The sequence below is a fragment of the Canis aureus genome, chromosome 31 (genome assembly GCF_053574225.1).
Source record: "Canis aureus isolate CA01 chromosome 31, VMU_Caureus_v.1.0, whole genome shotgun sequence".
In the NCBI taxonomy this organism is placed as follows: Eukaryota; Metazoa; Chordata; class Mammalia; order Carnivora; family Canidae; genus Canis; species Canis aureus.
In genome coordinates, this window is record NC_135641.1 from 39,948,679 (window position 1) to 39,965,266 (window position 16,588).

A 16,588-nucleotide genomic window follows, 5' to 3' on the forward strand; every position below is an offset into this window, starting at 1 on the left:
GGGGCTCTTTGCCCTGTCAAAGGCTGGCCCCCAAAGGATTATCTTTCTTGGTTCCCACCCATGAAGCCTACTCTCTTTTCTCTCTTCCTCTCTTTGGGGACCTGCCAAATTTGCTATCTCCTTTGGGGTGCCTCTTCCCCAAGTTTGGGGACCATTTTAATAACAGTAGCAATACAATATAATAACAATTCCAAATCCTTTGTGATACTGACATTGAAATGACAGTTCCAGAATCCACTTGGTCACCTTATTCTTGACCAATAGTGGGATCAAATTTGCTTCCCCAATACAAACATGCTCCCTGAAAATCATCATCCTTGAATATGGGGTAAAGTACTTTGACCAAACACAGAAGTTCTGTTAGGTATATGGCTCACCTTTAGCTAGAACAGGACCCCAGCAAGGGGTTAAAACCAAAAGTCAAAACAGTGCTGCAATTTTAAATTTCTCTCTCTCAGCTCATGGCTTCCCAATCTCTCCTTCCCTCCAGCAAGCTCCTAATTATTATGGATTGGAGTCCCCAGTGGCAATTTCTTTCATTTTTAAGTCATTTTAAACTTGCTCTAGGGACACCTGGATGGCTCAGAGGTTGAGTGGCTGCCTTTGGCTCAGGGCATGATCCTGGAATCCGGTATCAAATCCCACGTTGGGCTCCCTGCATGGAGCCTGCTTCTCCCTCTGCCTGTGTCTCTGCCTCTCTCTGTGTGTCTCTCATGAATGAATAAATAAATAAAATCTTAAAAATAAATAAAGAAATTTGCTCTAGAAGCTCTGTCACTGGGGAGTGCAGCCTTAATACTTTGCCCCATAGTACTCAACCAGAAGGTTTTGGTCAACTGGAGGATTGCTGCTGCCTAGTCTCTGAATTCTCTGGACTCTGGGCTTTTTCAGGAGAAGGTGGCAAATAACCCTGGTTGAAGTGGGGCACATCCTCACATGCAGCATAAGTCAGAAGCCACAAAGGGAGAATAAGAGAGCAGTTCCAGCAAGCCAAGAGCTACACTTGGTACCAACCTGCACACATGCTGGAAAGAAGAGAGGTAGGAAATAGAAACCATCTCCACACCCTGGAAATGTGCTTACAGTCTCCAGAAGAAACTTTCTGGCTACTTAACCAAATGCCTCTCAAATATTAATGTGCCTATGAATCACCTGAGGATCTTATTAAGATGTACCTTTGATGAGGCAGGTCTGGGCAGGCCTGAGATTCTGATATTTCTAACCAGCTCCCTGGGGATGCTGATCCTACTGGGGTGTAGATCACACTTCAAGTAGCAAGAACCTAACTCCTCCATTTGTGAAGTCCTTTGCTAAGAGAAGGCACTGTAAAAACACAGGAGATTCATTAGCTGGGAGTAATAGTAAGCATTTCTGCTGAGTGTTATCATCAGCAGAGTGTAAGTGCTGGAGCGCCTGGGTGGCTCAGTCGCTTGAGCATCTGACTCTTGGTTTTGGCTTAGGCCATGATCTTGGGGTCCTGAGATCAGGCCCCAAGTTGGGATCCATACTCACCATGGAATCTTCTTGGGATTCTCTCCTCCTCGTTCCCTCTGCCCCTCCCCCATTCACATGTGCTTGCTCTCTCTTTCTCTCTCTCCCCCCCATAAATAAATAAATAAATAAATAAATAAATAAATAAATAAATAAAATCTTTAAAAAAATACTATCTGGTTCAGAGTCTGATGTCACCTTTTTCAGAAAACACGTATTTTAAGTAGTATAAATGTGCTGTTGCTGTGTGTCAATGTGCATTTTATTTCTATTTTTTTCAAGCTAAGTTTTTGGTTAAATACAAAACTAATTCTAAGGAGAATAATATAGGGAGACAAGTGTTACTCCTAGCGAGGGAAGTGGTTCAGTAGGTAGATCATGGGTTCAGTACCAGATGATTGAGATTCCCAGCCTTTAGTAGGCTATTTTCCAAAACAGCACTTTGGCCAGTGCTTCTCATACTTGTTTGAAAGGTTGAGTGCTTGGAAATCACAGTGCTCCCTACAAAACACAATGGGTGAAATATTCATATGTACCTTACAGAATGATATGATACAATTTTACTGACAGAAAATATGGCTCTAATACACGGACACGGCATAAAATAACAGCCTGCCCTGAGTCCTTTTGGAAACGAGCCTCAGTGTCATTACTAGTAAGATGAGGGTAATCACACTACCTCACAGGAGACCTTTGATCCTTCAGGTGGAACCCAAAAGATGCTGGAGATCTTTGCTTCTGGTGCTTCTGTAGTGCTCACCATAAGGCACGCTAGGACTTCCACTGCTACTGGCTACCATTTATTTAGCATCCACCATATACCAGATACTATCCTGAGGGCCTTGCAAATAACTCATTGAATTCGACAACAGCTCCACTAGGTATTTTATTACTTCTGTGTTATAGATGAGGGAAATAAAAATGGTTCTCAGCTACTTCTCCCTTGCTAGAAATTTGCTTTCTTCACCAAGAAATTAACACGTGGCTTTTGATCAAGCAAGTCTCCAAGGCAGCATTAACCCTTTCTGAGCCAAAGTCCCTTTGACCATCCATTGGAAAACATGAACCACCTTCCCAGAAAAAAATGAACATAAGCAAATAGACCATCTTGCACTTGACTTCAGGGTCCCAAGCAAAGAACTTCTATCCTACAGAGTTTAGGAGGACAAAGAGGGCTTTTACAGGCTCCGCACTGAACATGACCTGCTATTCCAAGCACTGATCTGAAATGTTTTCCTTAGCCATTTTCCTGATCATTTTATTTTTCAAATATTTATATTGATAAAAGATTAAACAAGTCCTAAATGTCAAAAATGTTTCTTGGCACCAGAGTGCCTATAGAGTTTCCAATATTTTTTTTTAGGCACCGGTCATCAAAGAGACTATCTTTTATTAGTAGACAACATCAGTTGAGATTAGTGAATGTCCAGAGAATGCTTGTTTCTCTTTCTCTTGGTATCTAAATGAAACAAGATACTTAAAGCATAACAACATTATTGCTCTCTCCTGTTTTTTTTTTTTTTTTTTTTTTTTGACATAAGAAGAGACTTGAGCTGTCGACAAAAAATACAGACGGGGAAAAACACACAGAGTTTGGTGGTTTCTAGAACTTCCAAATATGAAATAAAATGAATCAGGAGGAGGCGAAGGAGGAAAGACAGAGATCAGAGATCTATACTCAGAGTGATTTGAAATTGACCTTTGTGGTGCATCTTGCAGAGCCACAGTTCTCAAAGTGTGCCTTCTAGACCGGCAGTAGCAGCATCACCAGGAACCTGTTAAAAATGCAAATTCTCAGCCCTCACCTAGGGCCTGGGGAGACAGGAACTTGAGAGATGACACCCCCGGCTGTCTGCTTTGGACAAGCCCTCATGGTGCTTCTGACTCATGCTAAAATCTGAGAACTGCTGGGGTGGACAGACTTTCTCTGACAGAAGTGACCTCCCTGCTGGTCCTAAATCAAACCATGGACTCTAATGAACAGGGAAGATGAAGAGCCCGATGGTGAAGAGACCAGTGTTTACTGAGCAACAACTCCATGTCAGGCACTGATTATGGTCTCATTTCATGTCAAATCTTAAGAATGCTTACTCTTACCTCCATTTTCAAGATCCTTTCTAAGAGAGAGATTCCAAGAGATAACGTAACCCCTCCAACCTACAGACCTACGAAGTTGTAGGCTCACGGCAGGAAATTTGAAAAGTATAAGAAGTTATAAAGAATATAGGAATACCCACAACTCCACTCAATTCAGTGTACTTCCACGTAGTATTTTCTTCCTATATAAGACCCATCTGGATTTAAAGGATACTGTGTGGTCTCTAACTGAGTTCAGATTCCAGAGAAGGTTCTTTTCTCTGAGATCTGAAAATCCAGGAACCCAAGCCTTAGCCCTCAGTTTTGTCCTGTTCCCCCTCTAAAAGCAGATCCTCCAGAACCTTTAATTTTCCCTCCATTCCCATGTTTGATGTAAGAGCTTAGTGAACTAAACAAGCGAGATACAATAAGTGCTGAAACTGACCTAAAATGAAGTGGGAGCTAAGACCCTCCAAGATGGAGCAAAAATGGACTTTAAGCCAGATGTAAAACACGCTATTTATGCTCAGTTCCTTAGAAAAAGGATGGAGGCTTGCTCTAAGACCTGTGCATCTTTGCCGGGGGAGAGGGGGGCGGGGTTGAGAGAACCGCTGTTTCTGGCACCCACTGCAAATATCTGTCCGGGGCAGGACATCATGGTCTCTGCACCACGAGCCAGGCATTGTGCACCAGAGTCAGGGAATGGAAGTCATCAAAATTCTGGACGGCATATTGTGATGTTTGGATGGTTCTCTATTTAACCCCCTGTGGAGGCTGGTGTGTGTCTATTTCATGCCAGACTCAGAGAAAATAGTAAAGATAAAAGACAGGAGGCTTGGTCTTATAGATGTTGTTTTCATAAAGTGTTTGTTTTCCTTGCTGTTAAGACCACTTGTCCAAGTGAATCATTTCGAGTTGTGTTTGATTAAAGTACCTCCAAAAAAAAAAAAAAACAAATGTTTTTAGAATATATAGCTGTGGGAGCCCAAACATAATGAGGAGAGAGAGAGAGAGAGAGAGAGAGAGAGAAAGAAAGAAAGAAAAAAAGAAAGAAAGAAAGAAAGAAGAAAGAAAGAAAGAAAGAAAGAAAGAAAGAAAGAAAGAAAGAAAGAAAGAAAGAAAGAAAGAAAAGGAAAATAAAGGAAAGCTTAGCTCTTTCACCTGTCACTGATTCTATGAAACCCGGAAATAATTGCTGTTCCCTGAAGCCACAAGTCCTTAGTTTTCTCCTAACATAAAATGAAAAGGAAGATAACCTGCAAAGATTTTACATAGCCGAGGGGCACCTGGGTGGCTCAGTTGGTTAAGTGTCTGACTCTTGATCTCAGCTCAGGTCTTGATCTCAGGGTCATGGGTTCAAGCCCTGCATTGGTCTCCATGCTGGGCCTGGAGCCTACTTAAAATAAGAAAAAGAAAAGATTTTATATGACAGAGATTTATCATATTTAGCCTGTGGATAATTGAAATGATAATTAATAATTACGTCAGAAGAATGCCTTTTAGTCCCCGGGAATCTTTATGATGTGCACTGAGACAGTTTGGGATAAAGGAAGGAAGTAGGTTCTAAGAAGAATACCACCCTCATGAAAGTTAAGGAGTAACACAAGATATTCACATATGAGAGAGAAGTTCTCACGTATTTTACTTTCCTGCTTTCAAATAGTCAACGCATTCATGTAGTTCAAATTCAAACAGTACCAAAGGACAGAGAAAAAGAATCTTTACACATCCCTGTTCATCACTCCCCAGTTTGCCTCTCCAGGGTTTCACAGGAGCCACCAGAGTCTTTTGTGTTCTGTCAGAGGGGTAGTATGCATAAACCAGGAACACACCTAATTCTTACACCCCATTTTCTAATGCAAATAGGAACATGGTGTTCGACACATATTCCATGCCTTGTTTTTACACTTGTTTTACACTTAGACTAAAAATGTCTCCTGATTATGTCTTCATTTAAGTATATAAACGACCTTTCCATATATGATCTCTACCTTAAAATCATGCCCCAAAAGAGGTTCCTCCTGTCTGTGCCTGTTTTGTCCCTTATTTTATGGTTTTTCTTTGCTTTTTTAAAAATTCTAACCCTTCCTCCTTTTCCTCTTACATTTCATCTGGCTTAAAGGAGCATCAGATTTTTGTGCTGCAGTGACCCTTGGCTTCTAAGAAGTCTGGTGATGGCACCTCTGAAGAACATTCCTGAGGCTAGAACTTGAACCTTTCTGGAGAGACAGATATATAACAAGATGTAAGGAAAAAGGAGTAGGGACAGAAGAAACGGACCCAAGATTAAAGACAAAGGTAATGTGAAAGAGCTAACATTTGGGATACTTATATCTCTAATATATTCATCATTGATTATGATTTGAGTGACTGAAACAGTAAAAGCTATTTATCTATGAGAGGAGACCAGTAATGTGCAGAGGTGGTTAGTAGCCAACATAGCGGAGGAGGGATTACGCTGGGTAAGCAAATGGAAGTGCGCACAACAGGCTATGGAGATCCACATCATCTCTACAGATGTGAATATAAATTGATATATTTCTACGGCCAATTTGGAAAGAAAATATCAAAAAGATTAAAAATGTACACACCCTATTAAATTGTTTAGAAACCACTATTATTTTAAGAAAACAAGGATAAACAAATTTATCACATTACTTAAAACAGCAAAAAGATAGAAACACAAGGGATTAATGAGTAAATCATGGTGCATCCATAAGCTGAAATACTATCAGCTATGACATACGTTTACAGGCATGAGAAAATGTTCTCCATAAATTTCTAAATTATAAATAAATTAATGACAGCAATAAGGCCTCCTCTGTATATTTATTTTAATGTAATAATAATGTCAAATGTTCACTGAGACTCACCATGTACCAAGCATTTTAAATATGTTAACTCATTTCAACCTTACAACAACTCATACATTAGAAACTATGAGTTTTTCCAATTTTCCAATGAGAAAGTTGCAATACAGAGCAATTTAGCAACATGGATGAGATCACACAGTTGGCAGGTAGGAGGCTGGGACTTGGATCCAGGTGTTATACCTATACCTACACAAGTGACAGTGCCTACCTGTGTATCAAGAAACCTAGGGACACCTGGGTTGCTCAGTGGTTTGGCACCTGTCTTTGGCCAAGGGCATGATCCTGTAGACCTGGGATCAAGTCCCATGTCGGGCTCCCTGCATGGAGCCTGCTTCTCTCCCTCTGCCTATGTCTCTGCCTCTCTCTCTGTATCTCTCATGAATAAATAAATAAAATCTTAAAAAAAGAAAGAAGAAAGAAGAAAGAAAGAAAGAAAGAAAGAAAGAAAGAAAGAAAGAAAGAAAGAAAGAAAGAAAGAAAGAAAGAAAGAAACCTAGAAGACGAGACATCTGGGTGGCTCAGCAGTAGAGCATATACCTTCAGCTCAGGGCCTGATCGCCGGGTCCTGGAATCGAGTCCCACACCCGGCTCCCTGCAGGGAGCCTGCTTCTCCCTCTGCCTGTGTCTCTGCCTCTCTCTCTCTCTGTGTCTCTCATGAATAAATAAATAAAATCTTTAAAAAAAAGAAATAAAAGAAAAAGAAACCTAGAAGACAAAACCGAATTAGGCAGTTTTTTCCCTGTGACAACCATAGGGGAGAAATGCATCTCCACATGGAAAGAAGTCATCCTTGAAAGCAGCTCAGAGGGGCACTGAGGGAGGTGGATCGAAGATCCAAAGATCCATCTGCCTGTGTTGCAAGGCTTCAGTTCTGATAAGGCTGATATGGGAAACTGAAATCAAGGGTAAACAAACAACTTTAAGGAGACTGGCAAGGGACCAAAATGAATCGACTCAGTATTTTAAAGTTAATTTAATCACAAAATATGCCATGAAAAAACGTCTGGATTAAAAAAGAAACAACAATAACATACAACTAAACTTGCAAGTATTTATACAACTAAACTTGCAAAGTGATCAACTACTTATGTTTTTATTCACATAATAAATAATTTCTTTAGTTTGTAATGACTGCTTCAGGATGCTCTTTATTTTTTTATTTGAATTCAATTTACTAACATACAGTGTCCTATTAGTTTCAGAGGTAGAGGTCAGTGATTCCTCAGTCTTATATAACACCCAGTGCTCATTACATCTCATGCCCTCCTGATATGTAAGATGTTCTTTAAAAGTGAGTTCCCATCATGCACTTAAAATCAAGTTAAATTGGGGCACCTGGGTGGCTTAGTCAGTTAAGCATCTGCCTTTGGCTCAGAGTATGATCCCGAGATTCTGGAATAGAGGCCCTGCATAAGGGTCGGACTCCCTCCTCCATGGGGAGCCTTTTTCTCCCTCTCCCTGCCACTCCCCCTGCTTGTGCTCTCTCTCTGTCAAATAAATAAATAAGTAAAATCTTTAAAAATTAAATTAAAATATTAAAAATAAGAGTAAAATAAGGTTCTTTGTTAAAAGGTGAAACAGAATCCAAAAGTCTCAATGCTCACCTCGTAGATGGAATAATTGTATAGGGAGGCATAGGTTATATTTTGTAACTTTTCCTCAGAAATGCTTTCAAAACCACTCTTATTGTTAATTTATTATTTTACATTGTATTTAGTATGAAAATCATTTCACCTATATCATTTATCATACTTGTCACCAAATGACTATGTTTCTAAAAGTTCAAACTCACTGACAAATGATGATTTGCTACTATTTTAAAAGCAGACTAAAGCTTTGCAAGACTCAAAGAGCTATTCCTATAACATATTTAGGAATGTTAACATTGTTAGAATAAGTATATCTTCTTAAGATGGCTCCTGAGAAATTCTGACATTTTGTTTATAAACAAAATTATTCACATTACTTTTTTTTTATCACATATGTAATTTCAAGTTTAAAAAAATCTATTGTATAAGTTGAATTATATGTATATACACGTATCTAGAACTTATTTCAAGGCATGTGGGCACAGGACTCCTTAAAGTACACGGAACACTATTTTCCTCTTCATTGCATAATGGCCTGGGGCCTTGAGCAAACTAAAATAAACTACACTAATTTTGCAGTCTTATGTTAAAGCCTTAAATCCGTCACATAAATATTCCAAAACCAACTCAGAGCAGTAAGCTGATGGCTGGATGGAAAGCACAATCAGAGGGATTATTCTAAGGCTTTGAGGGAGCAGGGGAAAAGCGTTCCTTGACCTTCTGTACTGAAAAGCTCCTTTTCATCTGGTTTCAATTCTCTTGTTTGTGCACCTTGCCATATTTATTATTGAATTCCTGATTTCTTCGTCTTGTTTCATGTTCCATGTTCCAATGATTTATGAGAAATTGCTGATCTAGATGTTATCTTTGGCATCAGGCGAATGCACAGAGCCCCCTAAGAATGCTAAGGGAATAAATGTGTTTTGAGCTGCACAATGCCCAAGCTGAACAGATGTCCATCAATTCATGACAAATGCCAGCTGAAGACGCCTGCATAAGACATATTTTTCTTCTTAAACACAGCAGTAGCAAGGATCACAGATATTTTTTCCCCTCTTTGGTGGATGATTGTTATTAGAAATGATAAGATTTTGTCCTAAAACAGTGATTTGAGGAGAAATTGGGCCAAAGATACACTTTTTAAAAGTTTTCTAAAGATGAAGTAAGTAGCTGTGTTTTCTATATCAAGGATCTGTCCTGTTTGGTTTGACTAAGAAATGAAATATGCTAATGACATTTCAGTTAATTTCTAAATATCTCTGTAAAGATGATTTAAGTGTGTAGGAAATTAGAGGTTTTTTTTTTTTTTTTAATGGTGACCAGCTTTCTATTGCTTAACTAACTGAAGTCTAATTAGCAAGTCTAATGTGTTCAGAGAAAATCATCTAATTAGATCAATTTGGCAGGCTAATCAAAATATTTGGAGAATTTTCCCTACTCTTCTTCTCTCCACTAGAGGGGGTTAAACACATCCCCAGAACACCTCCCTGTCACAGAACTTTATCTTTCTAGGCAAGTCCTCCTGTATAAAATTTCATATCAAACACTCTAGAGTACACATGGATGCAGATTCCCTAGCAGGCTTAGTGTTTTTGACTTTGCCTGGAGAATTTAATAATTTTAAAATTATTACAGAGTGAGATGGGTAGTAATAATAATTAGGATATCAAGTCCTAATTATTTAAAATTACATTCTTCATTTATTTCCAGCTTATTTCTTCGAGTAAAATCAGAAAAGCAGCACAGACAACATGTAAAGAGGTTAAAATACGGTAATATACAGTGCACTTGCAATAAAAGGTATATAATAACAAAAGGAGAAAAGAAGTCCCCTTTTTCTATGATAATAGGGGAGAGAAAGGGATGCTTTTTCTTGTTGCTCTTTCATACATATGTATGGCTATATTAGGACACCTCAAGCAATTAATACAATTCAAGTTTGGTCGTTAAACAAATTAAGCAAAAAAGTAATTGGTTAAAGGTAATTTTAATACATCAAATGTTTGGGGCAGCCCGGATGGCTCAGCGGTTTAGTGCCGCCTTCAGCCCAGGGCATGATCCTGGAGACCCAGGATTGAGTCTCACATTGAGCTCCCTGCATGGAGCCTATTTCTCCCTCTGCCTATGTCTCTGCGTCTCTCTCTCTGTCTCTCTCTCTCTCTGTGTGTGTATCTCATGAATATGTAAATAAAATCTTAAAAAAAATACATCAAATGTTCATTTCTGCAGTTCCAAATACTTAAATCCTAGAATATTTAAGAAACAATTGGAAAAACACTGAAGATGTCTCCTGTGAATGTCGAGAATTTTAAAGGACATATATACTTCAATCTCGGCTAGGGTCAAATCTGTGATTGCCAGAACTGTTATTTATGAAGTTCATCAACTTAATTTCCAAAACTCAAAGTTAAACATGGTAGGGCCACAACAGTTTTATTTCTGGGTGGTCAGATTAAGTATGGCTTTCATTTTTTTCTTTATGCTTTCCCATATTGTGTTGTTTCTAGAATGTGCATTACTTTTCTAATTAGGGAAAGGATCTTGGGGGGAATAAAAACCTGAATTGCCAAACACACACACAAAGTGCAATTCACAAGCCCATGGCACAATGATGAAGAAATGAGTTTTACTGAGCCAGGTTTTCATAAGCATAACTACTTACCTACCCTACCTTCTGGGATTCAGAAACATAACCATAAATATAATCTTGTATCTATCAAGGGTAGGTACCAAAATGTTTTTTCTAAGACTTTTATAAAAAATTTAATTAAGAAGAACCAATCTCACACTAAGAAGTGATTTGTGATAAGTTAACAAACATTTACATGAAGGCCAAAACAAAAACAATATTACATAGCATATAAATAAAACTGTATCATCCCCAAACTGTTCTCAATTCAGAAGAAACTGTGAATCAGAAGTGGTTGGAGAAATTACTGAGGAATCTTCAGTCCCATCCAGATTCTTGTACTGTCATAGCCTAGTTTAATATCATCCACTGCTCCGTTTCTGTGCCCCTCATGGAACCAGATCACATGCTAGCCTGAGTCCTTACTCAAACATTTCATTTCGTTATGTTATGTGTGAATTCATAGTCTTTCTGTGTCCAATTGTTCAAGCCTCAGACTTTAAGAAACAATGTCTTCTTTAATTGTGCTAATGGCCAGCTCCTTCGTCTCTAATTATTGTAGCACAGACCTTTGCAGATACAACTCTGTTCCAATGTCATAAATGTCCACTGTTGTTCCCTGTTACAAAACACCTTCTTCTCTCTCAGACAATGGGTGCAGAAGGGTTTTTAGACTCCTAGACCTGCCAGGCAGTGCCCTAAGTGTTTTCCTTCATAATGAAGATATAGGCTGTCACTCACCCTTACAGGCTGACTCTGTCTTCTCCCCACACCAGTTAGGACGTTAGGTCCCTGCCCTGTTTTACACAAGAAACACAGTCATTCTCAGCATTTGCATATTTTAAAAAAATAGATTTTACTACAGGTCTCAAAGGAGAAACAGTAAAGGGGTCTTACATTAGACATTTTCAGCAAACTGCTGCAAACATCCAAATCAGAGCTGACTCTCCAGTGTTGCCACCACCTGGGGTTTTCACCCTTCACCCCACAGAGTACCTGGCCCCACTGGTGCCTTTCCTTCCTCCAGTCTCTCCCCTCCAACCTGCACACTTGTATACCAGTTGCTAGCTAATTAGAAGCCTTCTTTATAAAGTGAAGGGGAATTATAAATGATTTTATTTTCTCTGCTACATTCGCACTAAGTGCTCACAACAGGCCTTCATAATGGGTTTTTCTCACCCTTAGTTTATACTGAGGGACAAAACCAGGTTCTCTCCAGAGCTTCATTCTAAACTACTAGAGTGTCTATTTCCTCGTATAACCAAAAGATGTCTATACAACACTAGCCTGAGGGTGAAATAACCAAATCAAACTCCAGACAGCTACAGATACAGGGATGGCTTTTATAATGCAAAATAGGAGAAAAATAACACACAGAATTATGTTTTTGCAGAGACAAAAATATAGTTCATTCATAATTCATCTGAACCATCTCAAGTTCAAATCCAACTTTGAAGTTTTCTCCCTACCTGAGTCACATAAATGGAAAAAAAGCATTTTTAGGAATCAAGTATTTATGCAGAGTAATAATAAGCCACACATTCTTAACCTCTAGTGTTTATAAAGATGCATGCAATATACACACATATGTAAAAGAAAAAGGGAACACTAGGTAATTCATTGAGCAAAGACCTATTTTCTAAGTTAGAAGAAATTGAAGTGGTTAAAAAGACCTAGAAGGAAAAGACCTAATAGACACATCATAAATACTGACACTGATTATATATATATATATATATAATATATGTATTATATATATTATATAATATATATAATATACAAGATTATATATATACACACACAAGATTATTAGCAGTAATAGTAATAAAGTTTGGTAAATGGCTATAATGGAAGAATTTTGAAGAGAATTGAGATTATTTAAGCTAGAAATAGATATCTGAGAAGAAAATCTATAGGTATTCTATAAATATCTACTGAAAGCAGACAAATTTAAGACAAATTCGAAAGCATTTCCTAAGTAGCAAAATAACAGCATTCCAGGGACACCTGGGTGGCTCAGTGGTTGAGCATCTGCCTTTGGCTCAGGGCATGATCCTGGGGTCCTGGGATTGAGTCCCACATCGGGCTCCCTGCATGGGGCCTGCTTCTCCCTCTGCCTGTGTCTCTGCCTCTCTCTCTCTGTGTCTCTCAGGAATAAATAAATAAATAAATAAATAAATAAATAAATAAATAAACAAACAAATAAATAAACTTTAAAAAAAAAACAAACAAAAAAAAACAACCAAACAGCCTTCTGGAATACAATGCCTAGGAAGTTAGGTGGTTTCCTTCTATAGGGTCTGGTGTGAAGCAAAGGAAAAGACGACCACCACGCTTTCATTAGCGAAGGAGAGGCCTAAATGATTTCTTCACCGTTTCTGCAGTTTGAATTGTAGGTGCACTGTCCTCTACATTGTTTTTCTGACTTTCTTAAAGACAGCAGAAAATCAAGACTTACTTTTGAAAAGGAAATCCGAAGGTTAATTTCTAGTCATATTACCTATAAGGACCTAATTTTGGATTAAAAACCAAACCAAACAAAACAAAACAAGACTTCCCACGTGACTTCGTGTAGTGAAGACGGCAGCCCTCAGTGGTGTGGGCCCCTGGGTACCTCGGCCACGGCCCAGAGTGCCTTGTGGAGCCGGGCCAAGGGCATGGGGGTGCAGGGCACCTTGCCCATGACTCTGCTGCCAGGAGACCTGTGGGGCCTGAACCGAGGCACGCTATCAAGGAGGTGTTCCAGGCTGCCTCCATCCCAGCGGAGTTCCAGGAGCATCACCTGAGCGAGGTGCAGAATATGGCATCTAGGAGAAGCTGGAGCAGGTGTTGAGTCCATGAAGGAGAACAAGGTGGCCATCGCTGGAAAGATCCATACCCCGAGGGAGTATAAGGGGGAGTTAGCCCCCTACGATATGCGGCTGAGGCCTACGTTGGACTCATTTGCCAACATAGTCCACGTGAAATCACTTCCTGGGTACAAGACCCAACACAACAGTCTAGATCTAGTGACCATTCGAAAGCAGACAGAAGGGGAATACAGCTCATTGGAACATGAGAGTGCGAGGGCTGTGAGTGAATGCTTGAAGACTGTCACTCAAACCAAACTTCAGCGGATTGCAAAGTTTACCTTTGACTATGCCACCAAGAAGGGGGGGGGCGGGGGCAAGGTCACAGCTGTCCACAAGGCCAACAGCATGAAACTTGGGGATGGATTGTTCCTGCAATGCTGTGAGGAAGTTGCTGAACTGTACCCCAAAATCAAGTTTGAGACAACGATCATAGACAACTGCTGTATGCAGCTGGTGCAGAATCCTTACCAGTTTGATGTGCTGGTGATGCCCAATCTCTACGGGAACATTATTGACAATCTGGCTGCTGCCTTGATTGGGGGAGCTGGTGTGGTCCCTGATGAGAGCTACAGTGCAGAGTATGCAGTCTTTGAGATGGGCGCCCGGCACCCATTTGCCCAGGTGGTGGGCAGGAACACAGCCAACCCCACAGCCACGCTGCCAGCAGCTTCCAACACGCTGCGGCATCTCAGTCTCGAGTATCGCTCCAACATGATTGCAGAGGCAGTGAAGAAGGTGATCAAAGTTGGCAAGATGTGGACTCGAGACATGAGCAGTTATGGCACAAGAACCGACTTCAAGTCTGTCATCGGCCACCTGCACCCCCATCAGCTAGACCCTTTATTCCCTTCAACTTCACAAGGACATACTACCTACACATCCCTTCAGTACAGTGGACCAGAGAAGCGTTCTTAAATCTTTAGACCATAATCTTCTGGGCAGAGCCTAGGTTGTCCTGGAGCTGGCTTCCTTAGGGAACTGTGTATTGGGGGAGGGAGGTAGGTTAGGGATGGGGCCTAGGCCACAGGGATGATGACAATTCTCCCCTACAGGTTTGAACTTCTGACATGGATGGCTATGCCACCCGCCAAGACTTCACTGAGGTGGTCATTGATGCTCTGCTTCACCCATAGGTACCACCCATACCCATGTAAGGTTTTCAATAAAACATATATTGACTCTTGAAAAAAAATTTAATTTCTTATAGTATCTTCAAAAATAAGCTTTTGCATAATTATTTTTCTTATTTACTAAAAAAATTATCATAGATTCATAATCTCTTTTCTAAAAGCCTTGGAGACAACTGTATTTTGGAATTCAGTACTTCTCTAATTTTGAAAAGATAATATAGCACAAATACCATATATTATGTAACAACTCTAGTGGAGTCAGGGCAGTATCCATAATCAAATGTGTTAATATTTCTGTTTTTTTTTTTTTTAATTTATGATAGTCACAGAGAGAGAGAGAGAGAGGCAGAGACACAGGCAGAGGAAGAAGCAGGCTCCATGCACCAGGAGCCCAATGTGGGATTCGATCGGGTCTCCAGGATCGCGCCGTAGGCCAAAGGCAGGCGCCAAACCGCTGCGCCACCCAGGGATCCCTATTTCTGTATTTTTATATATGTCCCTAATATTGCATTGAACATATTTACACTAGAAATGTTATTCAGTGCTTATCTAGAATTCAAATTTAGCTGAATTTCTTGGTTTTTGTTGTTGTTGTTGTTGTTTTGTTTTGTGAAATCTGGTTTTTGGATTTCAGAATCACAAACAAGTGACTGTGGACCTGTATCTAGAAATATCCTAATTGAAATACTGTTAACAACTATCCTTCTGGTAGAAAAGTTCATTTTGGGGCTTTCTGAAGAGCATCACAGCACAGTTTTAAAAATATGCTTTATATCAATGGTGTGTAAAAAAGCATAAGACTTGTGCAAATGCACTCATATTAACAACTCAAGATATTTTAAAAGTTAGAAATAACATGGCTGCTCCAAAAACAATTTTAATTTGCATCTCTGTCCTGCTCCACCTTAAAATTCATCTATAAAACATTCTTTATTAATAAACTTCAAAAAATTATCCTGTAACAAAGATATAGCTCCATCTAATGGAAAAAATACCCAATTACAGCCCTTCACAAAGCAAGGAATATTTCCATGAGTGTTAACAAAACTATAAAGACTACACACACTCACACATACACACAGAGGATGGTCTTCTGTGCCTCTCTTTTTCTTTGAAGCCAGATAGGACCCAAAGGTAACATAGTCATAGTTTTTGCAAGATCTGCTCTTTTCCTTAATTTGGACTATGAAATATAAAAACATAAGTATATTTATCATAGTCTTATTTCATTTATATATGTGTGTGTATACACACACACACACATTTGTGTAAGCCTTCTAGGCCAAGGGCTTGAGGGGCCTATAAAGCTTTATGAATTTGAGGGGCAGCAGAATATGCCACCCCAAAATATGGCACTTCTGCATACTGATTATTTTGAATTAAAATTACTTGGGAAACAGCCAGTGCACAGATAATCAGAACCTCCTCTGTCCCCCTGAAAGCAGGAAATAAATTCACCACGTGAAAGTCCTCTTCATTGTACCAGGAAGGTAGAAAGGATCCTTATCACCCGAGACAAAATTTAGGGCTGAGAAGCCAGCATAAATAAATCTTATTACTTCTTTATTAATTTGCTACCTAAACCCAAGCCCCTTTGCTTTGCCAATTCTTCACAAATTCATTGTTCCCTTTTCTAAAAGGCATAAAAGCTTCCTGCTTTGGCACTTCTTTGAGTTATTTTATAGGGCTCTTATACATGCAAAATTAAATTTTTTTTTCCTGTTAACTTGCCCTATGTCAATTTAAGTATTAGTGAAAGAAGCTAGAAGGTAAGAAAGAAATTTTTTCATCCCCTAAAAATGATATGCAAAATATTGTGTAACTTGCATGTGTGTATTTTTCTGGAGAGAGATTTAGATCTCTATTAAATGAGCCCATGAGTCACTAAAGATTACAAAGTTTTCCCAAACTGCCACTTACTTCTCCCCAAGGACTAGTAGCCTTTGCT

At 39.4% G+C, this 16,588-nt stretch overlaps 1 long non-coding RNA gene and 1 pseudogene across 1 annotated transcript in view; both read left to right on the plus strand.

Moving 5' to 3' along the window:
- The window catches only part of LOC144302262 (uncharacterized), a 32,843-nt gene extending 26,860 nt beyond the window's left edge, over positions 1 to 5,983 (plus strand). The window contains exon 3 of the long non-coding RNA XR_013369100.1: positions 5,690 to 5,983. This is a non-coding gene — a long non-coding RNA (uncharacterized LOC144302262). The remainder of the gene's footprint in view (positions 1 to 5,689) is intronic.
- A 3,203-nt stretch (positions 5,984 to 9,186) lies between these two features.
- Positions 9,187 to 14,425, plus strand: LOC144302301 (isocitrate dehydrogenase [NAD] subunit beta, mitochondrial pseudogene; annotated as a pseudogene).
- Positions 14,426 to 16,588: the final 2,163 nt, after the last annotated feature.